Genomic DNA, 20,308 nt, shown 5'->3' with positions numbered 1-20,308 from the left:
GAGTTTCAGCTTCAGCACCAGTCCTTCCAATGAATATTCAGGACTGATTTCCTTTAGGATGGACTGGTTGGATCTCTTTTCTGTCCAAGGGACTCTCAAGAGTCTTCTCCAATAGCACAGTTCAAAAGCATCGATTCTTGGGTGCTCAGCTTTTTTTATAGTCCAACTCTCACATCCACACATGACTACTGGAAAAACCATAGCTTTGACTAAATGGACCCTTGTCGGCAAAGTAATGTCTCTGCTTTTTAATATGCTGTCTAGGTTGGTCATAGCTTTTCTTCCAAGGAGCAAGTGTCTTTTAATTTCATGGCTGCAGTCACCATCAGCAGTGATTTTGGACCCCCCACAAATAAAGTCTGTCACTGTTTCCATTGTTTCCCACCTATTTGCCATGAAGTTATAGGACCAGATACGATGATCTTAGTTTTCTGAATGTTGAGTTTTAAGCCAACTTTTTCACTCTCCACTTTCACTTTCCTCAAGAGGCTCTTTAGTTCTTCACTTCCTGCCATAAGTGTGGTGTCATCTGCGTATCTGAGGCTATTGACATTTCTCTCGGCAGTCTTGATTCCAGTTTGTGCTTCATCCCTACATCCCTACATGCTCACTTTTACCCAATCCCCCCAAAAGCAAAGTACTTTATCATATTTTGAAGTGCCAAGTCAGTGTCAACCTTCCATCCACTCCACTAAAGATTTATAAACTCCTACCATGTACCATGCTGTTACAGTGCTGCATTCAATATGCCAGCAAATTTTGGAAACTTAGCAGTGGCCACAGGACTGGAAAAGGCCAGTTTTTATTCCAATCCCAAAGAAAGGCAATGCAAAGAATGTTCAAAATACTGTACAATTACACTCATTTCACATGCTAGCAAAGTAATGCTCAAAATTCTCCAAGCTAGACTTCAATAGTATGTGAACTGAGAACTCCCAGATGTTCAGTCAGGATTTAGAAAAGGCATAGGAATCAGAGATCAAATTGCCAACATCCGTTGGATCATAGAAAAAGCAAGAGAATTCCAGAAAAACATCTACTTCTGCTTTATTGACTATTCCAACATCTTTGACTGTGTGGATCACAACAAACTGTGGAAAATTCTTGAAGAGATGGGAATACCAGAGTCACCTTACCTGCCTCCTGCAAAACTTGTATGCAGGTCAAGAAGCAACAGTTAGAACCAGAGATGGAACAATGGACTGCTTACAAATTGGAAAAGCAGTACATCAAGGCTGTATATTGTCACCCTGCTTATTTAACCTACGTGCAGAATGCATCACGTGAAATGTGAGCTGGAAACAATGGAAACAGTGATGGTCTTTATTTTCTTGGGCTCCAAAATCACTGCAGATGGTGACCATAGCCATGACATTAAAAGACGCTTGATCTTTAGAAGAAAAGCTATGGCAACCCTAAACAGCATATTAAAAAGCAGAGATATTACTTTGCCAACAAAGGTCCATCTAGTAAAAGCTATGGGTTCTCCAGTAGTCACTGAAAGATGTTAGAGTTGGACTATAAGGAAGGTTGAATGCTGAAGAACTGATGCTTTTCAACTGTGGTGTTGAAGACTCTTGAGAGTTCCTTGGACTGCAAGGAGATCAAACTAGTCAATCCAAAAAGAAATAAACCCTGAATATTCATTGGAAGGACCGATGCTGAAGCTAAAGCTCCAAAACTTTGGCCACCTAACGCTAAGAACCAGCTCATTAGAAAAGACCCTTATTCTGGGAAAGACTGAAGGCAGGAGAAGGGCACAACAGAGGACGAGATGGTTTGATGGCATCACTGACTCAATGGACATGAGTTTGAGCAAACTCTGGGAGATGGTGTAGGGCAGGGAAACCTGGTGTGTTGCAGTCCATGAGGTCACAAACAGACACAATTGTGTGACTGAACCATAACATTAACCATGCAACCATCATATACTGTGGTGGGCCCTGGGATCCAGAAATAGTGTCTGTTCTCAGGAGGATTCTAGGTTGGAAGTATGAAAGTAACTACAGGGCAGATGTACAGCTCTCTGCTGTGAAAAATCAGAGGGAACACTGGGTTATGGATGATTCATTTTTCTCTGGGCAAGAAAGCCTTCTTAAAAGAAATGACAACAAAAATTAATACTGAACTTCAAGAGGCTCAAATGTGCCTTCCAATATTAGGTTCAAACAGGTCTCACAATATTTCCAGACAATTTCACCCAGTGATTGTGCTTTAAATTTTTTATTGTTCAGTGGACACAGTGGTGCATTTAATTGCTTTCTTGGAAATTGTGGGGCCATTTATGCAAAATAAAAGTCTATATTGTCTCTGCTAGGTAAAACCTATCATTGCACCCAAAGCCCTTTAACTTGATTCCTTAGAAAGTAAAATCTCAAGAGTTGAGGAACTTGACAAGTAGCTGCTGTTGATGAAAATTAAAATGCCTTTTCCTCCTTTCCTCTTAAATACATTTGCACTGGATTTGAGAAAACAGACTTTTGAAGAGAGAGAAACTGATTACATTTCCACAACTGTAACTATATAGTGGGAGGATAATGAGGATCACAGAGGAACTCAGCATCATAACTCTTTACAATAATTTTTAAGAGGGTCAAGAGAACCAGTGGAGTATCTGTGTATGTATAGAGGTACGACTCAGGTTCTCATTTGAAACTTCTGTCCTCTAGAAGAAAATGAAACAAGTACATTTGCTCTGTAATTTTCTCTCTTTTAAATTCAATTCCATATTTCTCCTCGTGAATTGCAAATTGCCCTTCAATTTTATGATCTTTTAGAATAATACAGCAAGGTCAAGAATATGAAAGGATATTATCATACAAAGATCATTTCTATGCAAAATATATATGCAAATATACACATGCACATACATGTCTTCTCATTTATACTGGCTGACTTATTTAGAACTGAACAAAATGGAGTCCTGAAAGATTATGTCTTCTCAGGCTTCTTATATCTAAGACCCAAGAATAATGACTATTGATCTTTGGTCCACCTTATAAAAAGAAATGCACTTTATCCATTTGTTCACCATTAATGGCTCTCATGTAACAATAGGCAGTAAAATTCAAAGTGCAAATTGATATTAAAAGGGCATGAATAAAAGACCATTAAATGCAATTACAATAGAAATGAATGAAAGCACACCTACTGAGAGAGAGAGAGAGAGAGAAAGAAGGGAGAAGGCCAGTGCCTATTAGGGGTGTGGCTTTATGATAAATGCAGCAAGAAAAGCTCTACTGAAAACCTGGGAGAGTTTAGTAGACCTAGGAAGGAAGGAGGAAATTCAAAGGGTCAAGCTACTTTACTTTACGGAGGTACTCTTCAAAAGCCAGTTCAGCTCACTGGGGACCACAGACTGATAGCAGTCAAATGACCCCACACAAACACACATGGACACTCTACCCTGATCTGAGTCCCTATTTGAAATTCTCGCCACTAGCGTTACTCTTCAGGTAACCTTCTTGATGTCAATTACTGCCAAACCTGGTTAAGGATTAAGGTATTTCTTGAGGAGCACACAATTCAACTAGGTAATAAATTAACAAAGGTATATTTCTTTCATTCACTTTAGCACTTTCAAGCATCTAGCAGACAACACAGCTCCAAGGAAATGAGACATGAAATAGGTTAGTTTTGCTGGGAGTTAAAAGATGCAATGGGGTTAGACTAACTGTCTGATATTCAGTGACAGTAGACGGAGGAATCTGAAGCTGCTAAGATGCTGAGAGCAGAGTAGGAGAAAGGGATGAGGCAGGAGCAAGAGTCCTATGTGCCACTTTACATCTAAGAGTTCATTTAGTCTCAAACACACCTATACAAATAGAAACACTTATCTCCATTTTAACTACCAAGACACCAAATGTCACCTGAAAGAAGTGGCACCATGGGTGCCAGAAAGTGTCAACAGAGGGTCTCCAATGCCACTGGGACCAATGCCAAGAGTCCGGATCCTACTTCTTGCCCATGGACTCTCTGGGAGGATGTGGTGTAGGCAGCAACTGAGAAGACCTAAATGATCTTGGGTTCAATCCAAGGTGTGCTACTAACTAACCATATGGCTCTGATCACTTACAGACCCTTTTCAACCTCAACTTTCTTATCGATAATTTGGGGACAACAAGAGTGCCTGTTACATGTAAGGTGCTATCTGGCGTGAAGACTTCTACCTAGTACACTCAGGAAACCCCTAGTAATATCAACAATATGAAGCACAGAGAGGTTGTGTATCAGTGATGGTTTGATCAAAGAACTGTGGCTTCTGTGAACGCTGTAGAACAAGGGATTGGTTATGAAGCTAGTCCTTGCATGATTGTACAAGCTGATGGGGACTCTTAGGCAGGCCGTGGTCTCTGCATCTAGTGTCGAGCTCAGCACCACCAGAGGTGAAGCAGAGTGGCAGTAGGAAGGAAAGCCAGGTTGGATGAGCACAATGACGACATGGAACCCACGTGGACAAGCAGAACCTGTGCTCTGCCACTTTGCTCTCCCACATGGATACATGTCTCCCACCTTGATGTGGTGTTGAGATAAGAAGCATAAGAAGAAGCATAAGAAGCTGGCTCACTCTACACTTGGACCAGAGTGCAGAGAATCTGGCGGACTACCTGTGGTCCATGTGCTGCCCCAGCCAACAGCATGCATCGGCAACAATGTGTTCAAGGTTCATGCACCCACCCTAACCTTCAGAGTATAAAGATATGGTTGCTGCATTGCCTCTGTCTTGCAAATAACATGCATGATTTCTCTTGTGGCTAACACTAAGTTTCATGACACAGGGAAGGGAATTCTGGGAAAAGCAGGTCCAGTTTAGCCAAATTGACAAAGTACAAGCCAACACATTCAGGAACACACATGTTACAGTCTCAATACAGGCCAGTTCCTTTATATTTTAAAATATAAATAGAGATGCTCTCTTGAAACAACAGCCTGACTCTCCCCGGAAACCACTTTCTGATGGGCAATAAGAAATGTGGATCTAAACCTGTCCTCATCTGGACTTCCTGGAATCTAAGACTTGCTTCTCACCAGCTTTGGAGCAGTAACTGCTGCCCGGGAACCATATTCTCAGGGCCATAAACATTATACTTCTCACTTACCAGGTTTATTGAACACTTCTTTATTTAAAAAGCTCTGTGGACTCCTACTACAAGATGATCGAAACCAAACTCCTTAAGCTGTCCTTCCTATCTGGTCTCACACAGCTTTTTATTTTACTAGCTTTGTACCCCTACCCCATTCTGATCTACTTTTAAGATAGCCCCTCCAAATCATATTGTAGTAGGCAGTAGGTATGTCACCCACTAGATAATAAGCTACTCATGAATAGGGGCTGACTCAGTAAATGGTTGAATGTATGGATGCAGCAAAGAACAAATATTGTCTATGTCTATTTTTCATTCATGTTCATTCAATTATTTGACAAGTTTATATGGATAGGCTTCTACCAGGTACTCTATCCAGCATACATAAAAGGGATGAAAGCACCATGATCCTAGTCCTTATGGAGTGAACATTCTACTCAGGAGTCAGATATTAAATAAAAGGTCTTGGGAAATCAATGTACAATCAGTCATTGTGATAAGGGCCAAGAGTGAAAGTAAAATGATTGCTATTTTTATTAAGTAAATTCATTTTCAAAATGACTGATTGAGTCAAGAAATGTGATTTGTGGATATCAGAGAGCAACAGGAATTAGCCCAATGAAGAATGGACAAGCAAATAAATTTGTCTTAGTGCAAGGCTCCAAATAATTGAAGGAGCCCATTCAATTCATCATTTATTAGCTGCAAAACATTCTGCTAGGCAAGAAGTGAGTGGGACCTCAAAAACTGCCCAAAGAACTTTGAGAAAATGTCCAACCACAGGCTCAGAATGGTTATATAATATGATTAAATTAAGTTTCTCTTAGAGAATGATCTTCACAGAGAAATTCAGTTCTCAAGGAGCAAGGCCATGTTATAAGATTTTGGATACTCCTGACCAGACTAAAGACTCCCAATAAATACATGAGGTATCAAACTCCTCAGACAACATGTTAGTAAAACAACCACTGAGCTTAGGGCATTGAATTTTAATAATGGAATGTTAATCATTTATTTTGTATCCAGCACATAAAATTCCCAGATGCCTACTACAGTGCCAAAAATGGACATGTGGAGAACAGCAGGTCCGAAATGATAAATCTTGTGATTCATACGTCTTGCTTGCTGAAGGTCTCTAATGATTCATTTCATCACCATAGAGCAATTTCCTTAAAAAATGTGTCCTCATCCCTGAATCCAAACCCCTCATTATCTATTCACTTTGTTTGTCTTTCAGTTTGGTCTTTGTCAAAACATTTCGCTCTTAAGAATCTCCTCCTCATAAAAGCTGTGCCTTTGATCACCTCTAAAACCTGTGAAAGATTATGAGAGGTAAGAACAAAGAGAAGCTATTTAAAACCTTGCCAACCATCTGATCTCTTTGTTGATTACACCTGTTTGGGAATTTTTTTTCATGTCATATTTTTGTTTCAGCCTGTCATGGGTGAGAAGAGAGATTAAAAATGCATGTGAACATTCACTAAACAGAAGTTTTGATACATCATGCGATGTTTAGAAACATTAATAGGTTTCAATTAACTTAGTGGAAAATACACTTTGAATTCAAAGGAGTCTTTATTTATCTGTTCTTTCATCCAATCATCATATATTTATTCAATAAAGATATATCCAACGTATTTTAGGAGCCAGATATTAGTGATCTCGTGGTAAGCAAGATAGGCATGGCATCTGCTTTTGGAGTGATAAGGTTAGAAAGAAACTGACACAATTTAATACACTACATTATATGCCTCTGTGTATGTCTGCGAGTACCTTAATACAATACACTCTGTACACCTCTGTGCGTGTATACATGCATGTATGTATTGGGGGTAAAATAACATCACAATACTTGTTTAATGTCCTGCCTCTGAGAGTGTAAAAATGACATTAGAACTAAAATTTAAGTGAAGAGAAGAAGCCAGCCTGCAGAAATTTGGGAGAAAGGCTGTTTCAGTTTGAAGAAGGAACAAATTAAAAGGCTATGTCATGAGTTTGGCATGCTTGAGGAATCAAAAGAAATCAAAAGTGAATGAAGTAGAGAGGGTTGCAAAATGTGGTACAAGATGAAAGTGGAAACATAGGCAGAGGTTAGATTATTGTGGGTTTATTTCTATTAGGAGCTCTTCATTTCTGCTATTACAGATCTAAGGATTCCAAAGATTCACAAAACTCTTAATTTTTAGTGTACTTTTTTTTTGTTATGCATCTGTGCATTTTTACAGTAGTCTAGACTCAAGGCAGTCTAAGAATTAAGACATGATCTGTTAATTTTATAGTTTTAATCCAGCATTGGCCTAATGTGCTTTTAATTAAAATGTTGGGTAGACACATCATAAATTGAGGATTAGCTTCTTTCAAAGTCTCATGACCCCATCTATTAGTGACTGTAATGTTTTGGTACTTACACATTCTAATCCTAAATGGTTCAACTAGCTGTTTTTGAGCCTTTGTTTTTTTTGTGCAGGAAAAAGGAAGTATTTCATTAAATCATGCCAAGGGTTATAGTGTTAAACCTGTTTGAAAAGAAGGATAAAATTGGATTAGGAGTTGTTTTATTCTTTTTGAAATGTGCATTACACCAACATATCCTGAAACTGGTACAACAGGTAATTTTTAGCCCTTGATCATAACTAAAAATGTAAACTTCTTACATTCTCATTTTTCACAAGTGTTTGGCAACTATTGTGTGAGAACAATGGAAGCAGATATATGATACTATAGTCAATATCCCAAAGAGATGATGAATGATAACACTTACAGTTTAAAAGAAAAATGGCCCTATTTCAAGTGTCCTTTCTGGAAGTTCTATGGCTGTTTTGGGAAAACTTCCTAAAAATACTAAGGCAGTAGAGACAAGAATGAAAAGAGTGAAATATAGTCTCCATTCTTTTTTTATGTTCCTAAGGATACTGTTTAACATACATCATTTTGACAAAGCCGACTTATTTATTAGATAAAACTTATGATCATTAAATAGCTTTCCAGATGCTATGTCCATGAATAGTGGATTCTGAGAAGGTTCATTATATGAATCAAAACATTGAAATATACCATTTTTAATGTGATAAATGTCCTTGTCTGCTTTACCCCATAACTTCAACTGAAACGACCTGACACATGAATAAATATTTATATCAGCTTTTACACTAAAAATGAAAAGGCTGCTTGGAAATCCTATGCTGCAATTACTCATGGGTATTTGACTGATGATGATCTGTTTGTCTCTAATACAGGGCATGTTCTAAAATCAGCAGAATCTGGCAGAGAACCATCAAAGAATATGTTGACACCTTATTCAATTCACAGCACAGCTCTGAATCTTTGGTTGGGCTTTCCCACCCGAAGTGACTAGTTTTAGTTCTGTAGAAACACTGATCATTGTGGTTATGGGATTACAGTAAAAGATGTCTTTCTCTGTGTGGTATGTTGGAAAGTTATTCTAAATCTTTAGTTTGTAGATTCAGGGACAAGTCTGGCCTATTGATGGAAATGGAGGAGGACCACCTAGAAAGAAGATAGTAAAGTAGTAGTGATGAGGTCAGGACATATCATAAAAGACTAAATATCAGAGGATGGAGTTAGAACTTTATCTGTGTGCACTGAGGAGCCTCTGAGAATTTTTAATCAGAGGAGTAACAGTGACACTGACTTCTCAGAATGATTTATTTGAGCAGAAGCTGCATGACAGACCTGGATAAGGGAGAGCTTTCCCCTTTACAGTGCAAATATGACCTCCAGCAATTCCTTCCAGCAAGAGGTGGACTCTATTACCTCTCTCCTTGACTCTGCGTTGGCCGTGACTTGCTTTGGTCAAAAGGTCAATGTGGAAGTGTTGCTATGTGAGAAGCCTAGAAGCTTCCTCTTCTGCTGCTTTGGAGCCTAGCTACCATGCTCTAAGGTAATAAATGTACTTTATGAGCATACGGAGAGGCTCTGGAGAGAGAGAAGCCAGTGGAGATGGAGTCTAAGTAATAGACTGAGGAATGCAGTAGAGCAGAGGTGCCCCAGGTAACAAGCAACCCTAGGGCCTAAAACATGTGACAGAAGTTTTCTTGGGCCTCCAGTCCAGCCCTCTTGCCAGCTAAATGCAACTGATCAAGAAGACAAGCAGATGGATCATTCAGTCTATGACAGAATCTTGAGAAATAGCAAATCACTGCTGTTTTAAGCTGTTCAGCTGTGGGGTGGGGGTTAATTGCCCAGCAATAGGAAACCAAAATAGCATTTCAGAGAGTGTTTTTCTCATAATCAAACTCAAGAAAGATTAATTGAGTTAGTAGCATGGAAACTGGTTTAGAGTATTTTAGTAAGGTTCAGTTCAGTTCAGTTCAGTCGCTCAGTCGTGTCCAACTCTTTGCGACCCCATGAATCACAGCACATCAGGCCTCCCTGTTAGCTGGAGCTAATGAGAACATGGTCTGAGCTTCATTATGCTTATATTTCCTCCTCTCATCGAGAAAGAAGTTGTACAGCAGGTAAAAATGTTGAGTTTAGATGTCACACAAAACTGGGCTCCTAGCCTAGTGTTAGCACTTAAACATTTCTTTCCCTGAGACTAGCTCACCTAAAACACAGAGCTAATAATAGCCCCCACATAAGGAACTCAGTATAAAGATTAACTGGGGGGATATGTGAAATTACTTAGCACAGACATTTGCATATATTAAGTTCACCATGAGGAGATAATTCTGGTATTTGGAAATATTGCCCTGTTTCTAAAGTTTCCTCTTTACCTCCCCAAGTGTCTTCAGTTCAATTGCTCAGTCGTGTCCAACTCTTTGCGACGGCATGAATCACAGCACCACAGGCCTCCCTGTCCATCACCAACTCCCGAAGCTTACTCAAACTCATGTCCATCGAGTCAGTGATACCATCCAACCATCTCATCCCCTTCTCCTCCTGCCTTCAATCTTTCCCAGCATCAGGGTCTTTTCCAATGAGCCAACTCTTCACATCAGGTGGCCAAAGTAATAGAGTTTCAGCTTCAGCATCAGTCCTTCCAATGAACACCCAGGATTGATCTCCTTTAGGATGGACTGGTTGGATCTCCTTGCAGTCCAAGGGACTCTCAAGAGTCTTCTCCAACACCACAGTTCAAAAGCATCAATTCTTCGGTGCTCAGCTTTCTTCACAGTCCAACTCTCACATCCATACATGACCACTGGAAAAATCATAGCCTTGACTAGACAGACCTTTGTTGGCAAAGTTGTGTCTCTGCTTTTTAATATGCTATCTAGATTGGTCATAACTTTCCTTCCAAGGAGTAAGTGTCTTTTAATTTCATGGCTGCAATCACCATCTGCAGTGATTTCGGAGCCCCCAAAAATAAATTCTGACACTGTTTCCCCTCTATTTGCCATGAAGTGATGGGACCAGATGCCATGATCTTAGCTTTCTGAGTCTTAAGTATTTTCAAGTGTCTTAAGTATTTTCAAAAGGGAGCCAAAGAAGAAATGCATAGAGAAATAGAAAACAATAATTCTTTGTAAGTATATTTAATTTGCAATATTAGTTTCAATATATAGTGTTTCAATATTTTTATTGCTTATATTCCATTTAAAGTTATTATAAAATATTGCCTATATTCCCTTTGCTGTACATTATGTGCTTGTATCTTACTTATTTTATATGTAATAAAATAAGTTCATACCTCTTATTCCCTACCCTTGTCTTGTCCCTAACCTCATCCATCTCCCCACTGGTAACCATTAGTTTGTTTTTATATCTGTGAGACTGTTTCTGTTTTATTATATTCGCCCCTGTGTTTTAGTTTTTAGAGTCCATCTATAACTGAAAACACATAGCAGAGTAAACAACAATTCTTGACGGTTGAGTTTCAGAGGCTTAGAAAGTTTGTGTTTCAAATGGCTCTGGCCTGAGGCCAGTCTCTGATGATAAGAGAGTGTCTACAACCTTCCCCTTGCTTCCTCCACCCCATCAGCCAAACCGGGGAGAAGGAAGAACACTCAGACTTTAGGTTCTGGGTTATAGCCTCTAAGAAGGGTCTGTTCTCTAGCACATTCTTCACCATCCAGGCACCTAATCCAAGTCCCAAGAGAGGAAGGCCTATGGTAAATTCTAGATGAATCCACGATAATCTCAGAGACTTGTGTCCCATTTATATTTTAAGGAAAAACAGACCTTAAGTTTCCTTTGTGCCCAGAAGCCCTCCTTCCATAAGGAAAGGTTGGGAGATTAATAGTGGGTAAACAAACAGAACATTTGTAGATATCTTGTCCTTCCTTCTGGATTATCTCTACCTTGAGCTATTTTACAGGTCTACAAGTCATAGAATACTGACAGTAACACAAATACTTCTTATCCACAGAAATTCAAGTGGTATCCAGTTAAATGAGATGACAGTTACTGCCCTGTGTATATTGCTCAGTTTGGAACACATTTGCAAAATCATTTTGCCAATCCCGATGTCCCTAAGTGTTTCCCTTCTTTTGGATTTTCACTGGAAGCAGCTATGGCTTTTGTTCACTTTAAATTTCACTGAGAGTCATGATTATACCTCTGTACTAGTTTGCCAGGGCTGCCATAATGAAGTAGACAGATGGGGTGACTTAAACAACAGAAATGTATTTTTCTCATGAGTCTGGAAACTGGGAATCATAGATCAAGGTGTCTATGGGATTGGTTTCTTCTAAGACCTCTCTCTTTGGCTTGCAAATGGCCAACTTTTTCTATCTGTCAGCACACTGCCTTCTGCTTGTGTTTGTGTCCTAATTTCTTCTTATAAAGACACCACTTAAATTGGATTAGTGTCCACTCATATAACCTCATTTTACCTTAATTCTATCTTTTAAAGTTACATTCTGAGGTACTGAGGCTTAGGACTTGAACCTATGTATTTGGGAGGGATATAGTTCAGCTTATAAGAATATCTTTAAAACAGTATAATAAAAACAGGTTCTTTAATACTTCTCAAGTGATGATTTCAGCCAAATAGACTTGTAAAAGAATATTTAAAATGTCCTAAGTGAGCTGACATTATGACTAGAGATTATGGGCTCCCTTTCCACCACATGCACCAGTACATATACTTCCTATTATTCTTGGGTACTTCAGTGTGAAAGTCTTTCTTTTTATTGTTAGCATACTTTCATAGCTCTATTTTCAAATTCAGTCAAATTGCTAACATTCTACCAAGTGCAGGGTATGACTCTCTTCACTGCTCCTCATCCCTGACCTATTACCCACATACATATTTTCAAGGGTGTGCAGAGTTAAGAAAATTGTGATGAATAAAATTTGATATAAGGTGAACTGAGAATTTCAAAGACTAATAATGACAGTAACAAAAGGTTAAACTTCCAGAACCTCAATATCTAACTTTATCTAGAGTAAATCACACATTGACTTCCACTCTCTAGTTTATCCATCGTTGTGCTATGGATAACATGAAGTTGAAAACAACATCAAGGGCAATGTCAAAGGATGTGAAATGGGAAAATCCAAGACACGAACAAATTCTTCTAAATTCTCTTGGTAAACTCTCCTGGGATACTGGAAGGAGTCTGGCTTTGGAGTCTAAGGAATTTCTGGCAGTATGGCAAACAGATATGAGAAATCTGAGGTGAAATTATAGGTTTTGTTTTCATGATTTTGTGAACACAAACAACTCCCATTCATTGACTTTAAGAAAAAAAAACAAAACCTATTACTGCCTGATGTCCCAAGTGACCTAAGAATTTGAGCTCTTAGGAGACAGAGATCTGGTCCCTCTTACTCATCCCTCAGCCAAAGAAAAAGGCTTCAACCGAGTAGGTGTTCGGTACATATTATTGAATGGAATGAGTGAAAATCATCGAAGCTCTTTGGATTTCAATTTTTTTTTCCTTTTTTGGATTTCAATTTTTTATAACTGAAACAAGCAGGTAGGTGAGAGTATTCACTGAACAGTGTTAGTGTAAGGAACAGATGTGAGCATATGCATGGAGTTCCTAGATATAGCAGGAACTTAGCAGGAGTTTCAGCCAGAATATTCCCCAGTTCCTCTGCAAACTGACTTCAGACTGGCCACCAGTCTGTGAAACACACTCCTGCGTTTGGTTCCCAGTTTAGGGTCTAGATCAGACCCCAGCACAGCTACTTGTCTATTTATTGGCATTCCCATCCCAAGGAAGAGTCAGACAAAATGACCTCAAACTGTCTCTTATTCAAAGACACCTTTTCTGGTGCTTCTCATGGTAATTACCTTTAATTTCTACTCAACAAATATTTACTGAATGAACCAAAGGCTTTCAGTCACGAAGCCTTTACTCTCTTCTTCCCTCCCCCACCTTTCAGAAATTTCCCTTTCATAGATTTTGGGACGATCATCAGTATTAATTCCATTTTGAACCTAGCTGAGTTCTGACTCTAGATTTTGAAAAAAGGCTTAGTGCTCAAAGAGGACTTTTAGACGTGTGACAATTTACCAAAAGTGTAAGAGCGCCAGGAAAATTCTCTTAAGTCAGACTTTGGAGTGACCTCTAGAAAGTGACGGCATTAGCTCTGAGAGCAGCTGACAGGTTCACTTTAGTGTCAGTGTCTAGCGGGAGAGGTGAAGACCTCCTTCTCGCCCACCTCAAGCTTTTGTCTGACAGCTTTAGCTGCAGAAGAATTCTGCAGATGGGCACAACAAAGAACAGAAAATGGAATACCATGTAAAACAATAAAAAACCCTTTGAGGGGGATAAACCTCTCTCTCCCTTTTTAAGTGCCCTGGTGGTAGAAGGACTCAGAGTCCAGAGGCGTGGATGCTGAGTATCCACAGTGCTTTTTGATTTAGATCATTTTTGTAGCATTTACTCCTGGTCCTTTGTCTCCTTTTATCACATTCACACAAAACAAGGAGTCAGGGTCTAGGCCGGATAGCACACAAACTGGGAACTGTGTGAGGGAGAGAGGAAGAGACTAAGAGAACATTTGAAAACCTCCACCTGACCCCCATCCGAAACACCTTCACAAAATTCAAGGTCCTTTTGGTTTTAATTAACTATTTCTTCTGCTTTAGAATTGCCCTCAGGAGGAACTTAAAAAACCTCAGACTTCAGAATGCGCAGATTCCCCTCAAGCCCCTTCTGCCATTCTTCATGTGGCACCAAACATGATCACAGTCTAAAATGTTTAGCAGGAATATTTTAAAGAAAAAGCATCTCTAAAAGGCTGCCACAGAACACACATATGCAGCGTCTGTCTCTTTAAAAAAGACTAGAAATTGCACTTAATGGCAAAAGGCACTACAGGTGCCTTCACTACTCCCTGGGAACAAGCAGAGGATCTTTGGAAATTGCATTAACTCTTTCAGGTAAGGCTGGGGCACGGACCTCTACACTGCTGTGTTAGCTTCATCAGATGTCGGTCCTTGTAGGTAGCACCAAGATTTCAAAAGCTCACCAGGCCATTTAAGGTTTTTATTTGTGTTACTCTCGGTGGCAACTGAGATGGAACTCATTATTTTTCTTCTAAAATTACTTGTTTACTTTGTAAGAAAGTAAACATTTTCCTCAGAATGCTGAAAGGAAAAACTATTGCTTTTGGATTGGAGGTCAGTTCCAGGCAATGAAGTGAAAACGGAAGAAGAATATCTTAAAATCATGTGAGGTATGTAACCAGGTCCTATCTTACACCAGGGTCAAGTCATCAAGGCGGCAGGTGAATCCCAGATAAGGTCCGGTCAAAATTACACTCGAAGAATCCTTAGAAAGATGCCATACTAGAGATCCACCTGCCATCTCTCAAACAGTTCAGGTTAGCTTTTGAGCGAACATGTACATTTTTAAGGGTATTCTGGAGTTCTTTCAATCAGGTATAGTAAGATATGCATATAGTAAGATGCTTGCTCCTTGGAAGAAAATCTATCATAAACCTAGACAGCATATTAAAAAGCAGAGACGTTACTTTTCCAACAAAGGTCTGTGTAGTCAAAGCTATGGTTTTTCCAGTAGTCATGTATGGATGTAAGAGTTGGACTATAAAGAAAATTGAGTGCCAAAGAATTGATGCTTTTGATCTGTGGTGTTGGAGAAGACTCTTCAGGGTCCCTTGGACAGCAAGGATATTAAACCAGTCAACCCTAAAGGAAATCAACCCTGAATATTCATTGGAGGGACTGATGCTGAAGCTGAAGCTCCAATACTTTGGCCACCTGATGCGAAGTGCTGACTCACTAGAAAAGACCCTGATGCTGGGAAAGACTGAAGGCAGGAGGAGAGGGGGACGACAGAGGATGAGATGATTGGATGGCATTACCATTTCAATGCATATGAGTTTGAGCATGCTCTGGTAGATGGTGAAGGACAGGGAAGCCTGGCGTGTTGGAGTCCATTGGGTCACAAAGAGTCAGACATGAATGAGCGACTGAACAGCAACAAAAAGACATGCAGACACAGAAATGACTGTCATGAAGGAAAAGGCTTGCCCACAGTTACCTAGACACAGGAGGCAAGGCCCACCATACAGGGTCGCAATGGGAAGCACCAGCATCAGAGAGGAAGCAGAGACACTGAGGAGCAAACATGGGCAAGAGTCCTTATTTGGCTTCTGTGGCAAAGGAGGGGTGAGGCAGGGTAAGCAGGCTTAGGATTGTTATAGTTCGAATAATTTCAGGGGTCTGTGGGGCAGAGGAACCTTTCTTTGTTGTCTGGTATCTGGTCCTAGAATTCTTAAGGCAGTTGACAATGACCCAGAATAAGTGCCCAGTTAAGAAAGTGGTTGGAAGTACGAGCTCTGAATTGCTTTGCTTGCAAAGACGCATCTCAAGTAAGTTCTGCACTATCTCTAGGAATCAGCTAACTGTGGGAGGGCCAGTGTCTCCAGGATTAGAAAGGCCCTAAGATGTCAAAGCATCTAAACCACAAAATAAAAGGTCAAAGATACAAAATAAAAGGACATAAGATATCTATTTACCTACCTACCTATCTATCTATCTTGGGATATGGCATCTACCTATGTATCCTTTTCTTTTGATTCCCTGCCCATCAGGCAACTTTGGGATTTTCCTCTCAGAGCATTTGCTTTTCAGTCTACTCAGAGGTCAATCACCACCCATAATTCAGGTTGTTTGCTAGGGACTGGAGGAGGCATGGTGGGAGGGTGGGAATCAAGGTTCTTCTCCCTGACCAAGGGTTGGTTTTTGACACAAGCAATGGTAAAATTTCTCTGTCAGGGTTGAATCTTGCATAGAGCTTGCCCATATGATTTACCTTAAATTAAATTTTAATATAAGCTAGTCAGTGTTGATTTCTGTTCTGAACAGCCGAAGAAACTACTGCAATGAAGCCTGTAAATATAGAAAGTTTTGAATTTATACTGTTTAATATTGCTTTTCTGTTTACAGTGATTTGACTAGGTTTCCTTCTGACTGTGATCTTTGCTCCCTATATGCTAGGCAAAGAGTATCCTAGACTTAGTCGCTTAGTCATGTCTGACTCTGCGACCCCATGGACTGCAGCCCACCAGGCTCTTCTGTCCATGGGATTCTCCAGGCAAGATGACTAGAGTGGGTTGCCATTTCCTCCTCCAGGGGATCTTCCCAACCCAAGGATTGAACCCAGGTCTTCTGCATTGCAGGCAAATTCTTTACTGTGTCACCAGAGAAATCTCATATAGCTATATATCCTATATTTTGCTTCCTGTATCTTAGACAAAGAAGGAAAGAATCATGTAAATTCAGGGGCTTCAGTTTCATGGGATAGTCATCCTTTCCATTGTGTGCTAATAAATCAGCACCCTGTTTTCCACCTCAGTCTTCTGTATTATAGTTAGCATGATGACTCAGGGGCACTGACAAGAGCTAAATTCTGGAACCTCAAAGTGGAGGGCAAGGCCAGTCACCTTCTTTGAGACCCCATCATTCACTGAGGACTGATACCAGATATAAACTCTTATAATCCTCTGTTGATTTTCAGAGGTCTCAGTGACACTTTAGGGACTGAGGTGGAAAGGTTAATACAAAATTACTTTCTGGGGCTCATGGTCATAGCAACCAGAAAAAAAAAAAAATAGCATCAGTGTCTGCTCTAACAGTTGCCACAACAATCTGCCTACTTTTTCTTGATACTAGAGCAGTTCAGGCCTTCCTAACTAGTCCCATCTTGCCTTTTAGCCCTTGTGGATTTCTGCCTATTGATCTGTGACGAGGTGTGTTCACTCTACACATTCACATAATGGCCACGTCACTGGGTCAGACAATGACTGAGTTGGGTCTCAAGAAGGAAGGGTTTTGACAGTTTGAACATCTCCCCAAAGAATGTCAACGTGACTAAGGGGCATTGGAAGATACATGCAATTGTGCTGTCCTCTGCTCTTTTATTACTTCTTGGAAAATTGAGGATTTTCTCACACAGAAGGTCATTCAAGAAGTGGTTGGAATCATGCCTCTTAAAGAAATAATGGTGACTGTCAACTCAAGCTTAGAGATGGTCTTTTTCAAAACACACTATTTTCGAAAGATAAAAGCCAATGTATTGGAAACAGATACTGTCAGAGGCCTATGGTCTCAGAGAGAAGGATTTGATATAAATTTTCCTTATTCTCAAAGGCAGCACCCACCATCTCCAAAGAAAATGTCAAAAATGTCTATCAAAGGACATATCATGGAAACAAGAACATGAATCTTGATATTCCATATTTCAGGAAAGGTAACTAAGGGATCTCAGGCCATGGCAACACACCAGTAGCATTAGCTGGTGTACCATTGGCTGGTTGCCTGGAAGGCAGACTTCAGGATATTTTTTACAGCAATCAACAAGTTTCACTGAAGGATAATTAGTATCAGACAACGCTGGGAAAGCCTTTCATCTGATTCATTAAGCTCATAAACAAGACAGTCCCAGCATGCCATGATTCCATGAAGTGAAAAGACATTTGTTATCCTGAATTACAGTCAACAGCTCTCCAGCTTAAGCCTGTGAACTGGAGGGTCCAGAATGCTTGTTCTTTGCCAAGGTCCATTTGGTTTAATCTTTTGTTCTCTTTTCCTTCACATAGGAGATAGAAGGATGCCTCCTGGCTAGACAACAGAGGCCAAACCTTTTTAATCTACTAGCTATTGACTAGCTTTTAATATACTTGCTAACATATTCCACAGACCATGGAACAATTTATACACACTATTTCTTTTAACATTCCACCACCATCAATCCTATCACATTTGTAGGTGGGGACACTGAGATCATGTGATCTCTCTCCTGAAAACAGCAATAGGCTCCCGGAAGAATTGGGAGATTGGGATTGACATATATACACTACTATATATAGAAGATAACTAATGAGCACTTACTGTATACAGCACAGGGAACTCTACTCAGTGCTCTGAGTTCAGTTCAGTTCAGTCGCTCAGTCGTGTCCGACCCTTTGTGACCCCGTGGACCGCAGCACGCCAGGCCTCCCTGTCTATCACCAACTCCCGGAGCTTGCTCAAACTCATGTCCATTGAGTCAGTGAGACCATCCAACCATCTCATCCTCTGTCGTCTCCTTCTCCTCCTGCCTTCAATCTTTCCGAGCATCAGGATCTTTTCCAAGGAGTCAGTTCTTTACATCAGGTGGCCCAAGTACTGGCGTTTCAGCTTCAGCATCAGTCCTTCCAATGAATATTCAGGACTGATTTCCTTTAGGATGGACTTGTTGGATCTCCTTGCAGTCCAAGTGACTCTCAAGAGTCTTCTCCAACACCATAGTTCAAAGCATCCATTCTTTGGCGTTCAGCTTTCTTTATAGTCCAACTCTGTGCTCTGTAGTTATCTAAATCGGAAGGAAATCCAAAATATAGAGAGGACATATGTAAACATATAGCTGATTCACTTTGCTATCATGCAGAAACTAAGAGAGCATTTTAAAGTAACTATGTGTGTGTGTGTGTTTTAGTCTCAGCCGTGTCCCACTCTTTGAGACCCCATGGATTGTAGCCCAGCAGGCTCCTTTGTCCATGGGATTCTCCAGGCAAGAATGCTGGAGTGGGTTGCATTTCCTTCTCCATAAAGCAACTATACTCTGACACAAATTAATTAATTATATAAAATTAAAACCTCAGCGTCTCTCTGTGGTTGGTAAGGTCCTGCAGGATCTAGCCTCTGCCTACTCTTCTGATAGTGAAGGACAGGGAAGCCTGGCATGCTGTAGTACACGGGGTCGCAAAGAGTTGGATATGACTGGGCAACTGAACAACAACAATGCTTCTGACCTTATCTCATGATATCTCTTCCAAACAGACTTCCCTCACTCAATTCTTTGAACTCACTGAGTATATCCTTGCTTCACAGTCTTTTCTCTGGCTGTTCACTTTACCTCCAATGCTCTTTGAGCAACTGCTCATATTTGGCTTTTTATTATTTAGGTCTCAGCTGTAATGTCACCCACATGGAGAGACATTTCCTGATCACCTTTCGAAAAGATTTCTCCCTATTTATTTCTTTCTTTTACCTTTTACTTAATAGCATGTATTACCACAGAGAACCATCTTATGAAGTCATTTACTTTTATATCATACCTCTCTGATTAGAATATAATCTTGATATCAGATGTATCAGTCTTGTTCATCACCCTCTACTGACTCACTGGGACATTTAGTTTAGGTACATAACATATATCTGTTTATTAAAGGCATATGTGAATGAATAAATGAGTTTTGGGAAGTATAGGTGATTCATATATTCAAATATAAATGATTCATATATAAAGGTCATATAACTATTGAGTAACAGAGGTAGAACTCAAATCTATGTCATACTAATTCCAGAACTCAAATTCTTAACGACTGTTCTATACTGTTTTTCTCTGGAGCCTAGAGTATACCAAATTTCATCATTTGAAACTGTGCTGAAATAAATGTGGTTCCAATGAATTGGGGGAACTGAGACCATAATCAACCATGTGAAAAACCAGGTAGAGCTGACATTCAACTGATGCATCATAGCATGGCCAAATTGGTGTTAAATCAAAATGCTTTGGTAGTGATTCCTGTGTAACCATTGCTACAAATACTCCAAGTGAGAAGATTCTCACCAGGGCCTTCCCATGAGACCTCTATAAGACTTGGAAACTTCTCCAGAATCTCGAGTTGATCCATCAACTAAAATATTTACACCTGGCAAAACCTAGGTTTCCATGACCATTTTAATTTATTCTGATTGGTCAAACCCATTGATCATCACATCCATCACTTCTGGAAAGACACCAAAGACAGTCACTCCAAAAGCCCAATTCTAAACTTGGTCTATCTTTTCTCAA

Source organism: Dama dama, chromosome 24 (assembly GCF_033118175.1).
Source record: "Dama dama isolate Ldn47 chromosome 24, ASM3311817v1, whole genome shotgun sequence".
Taxonomy (NCBI): domain Eukaryota; kingdom Metazoa; phylum Chordata; class Mammalia; order Artiodactyla; family Cervidae; genus Dama; species Dama dama.
The sequence above is the reverse complement of the archived record's forward strand: the minus strand, read 5'-3'. Positions refer to the sequence as shown.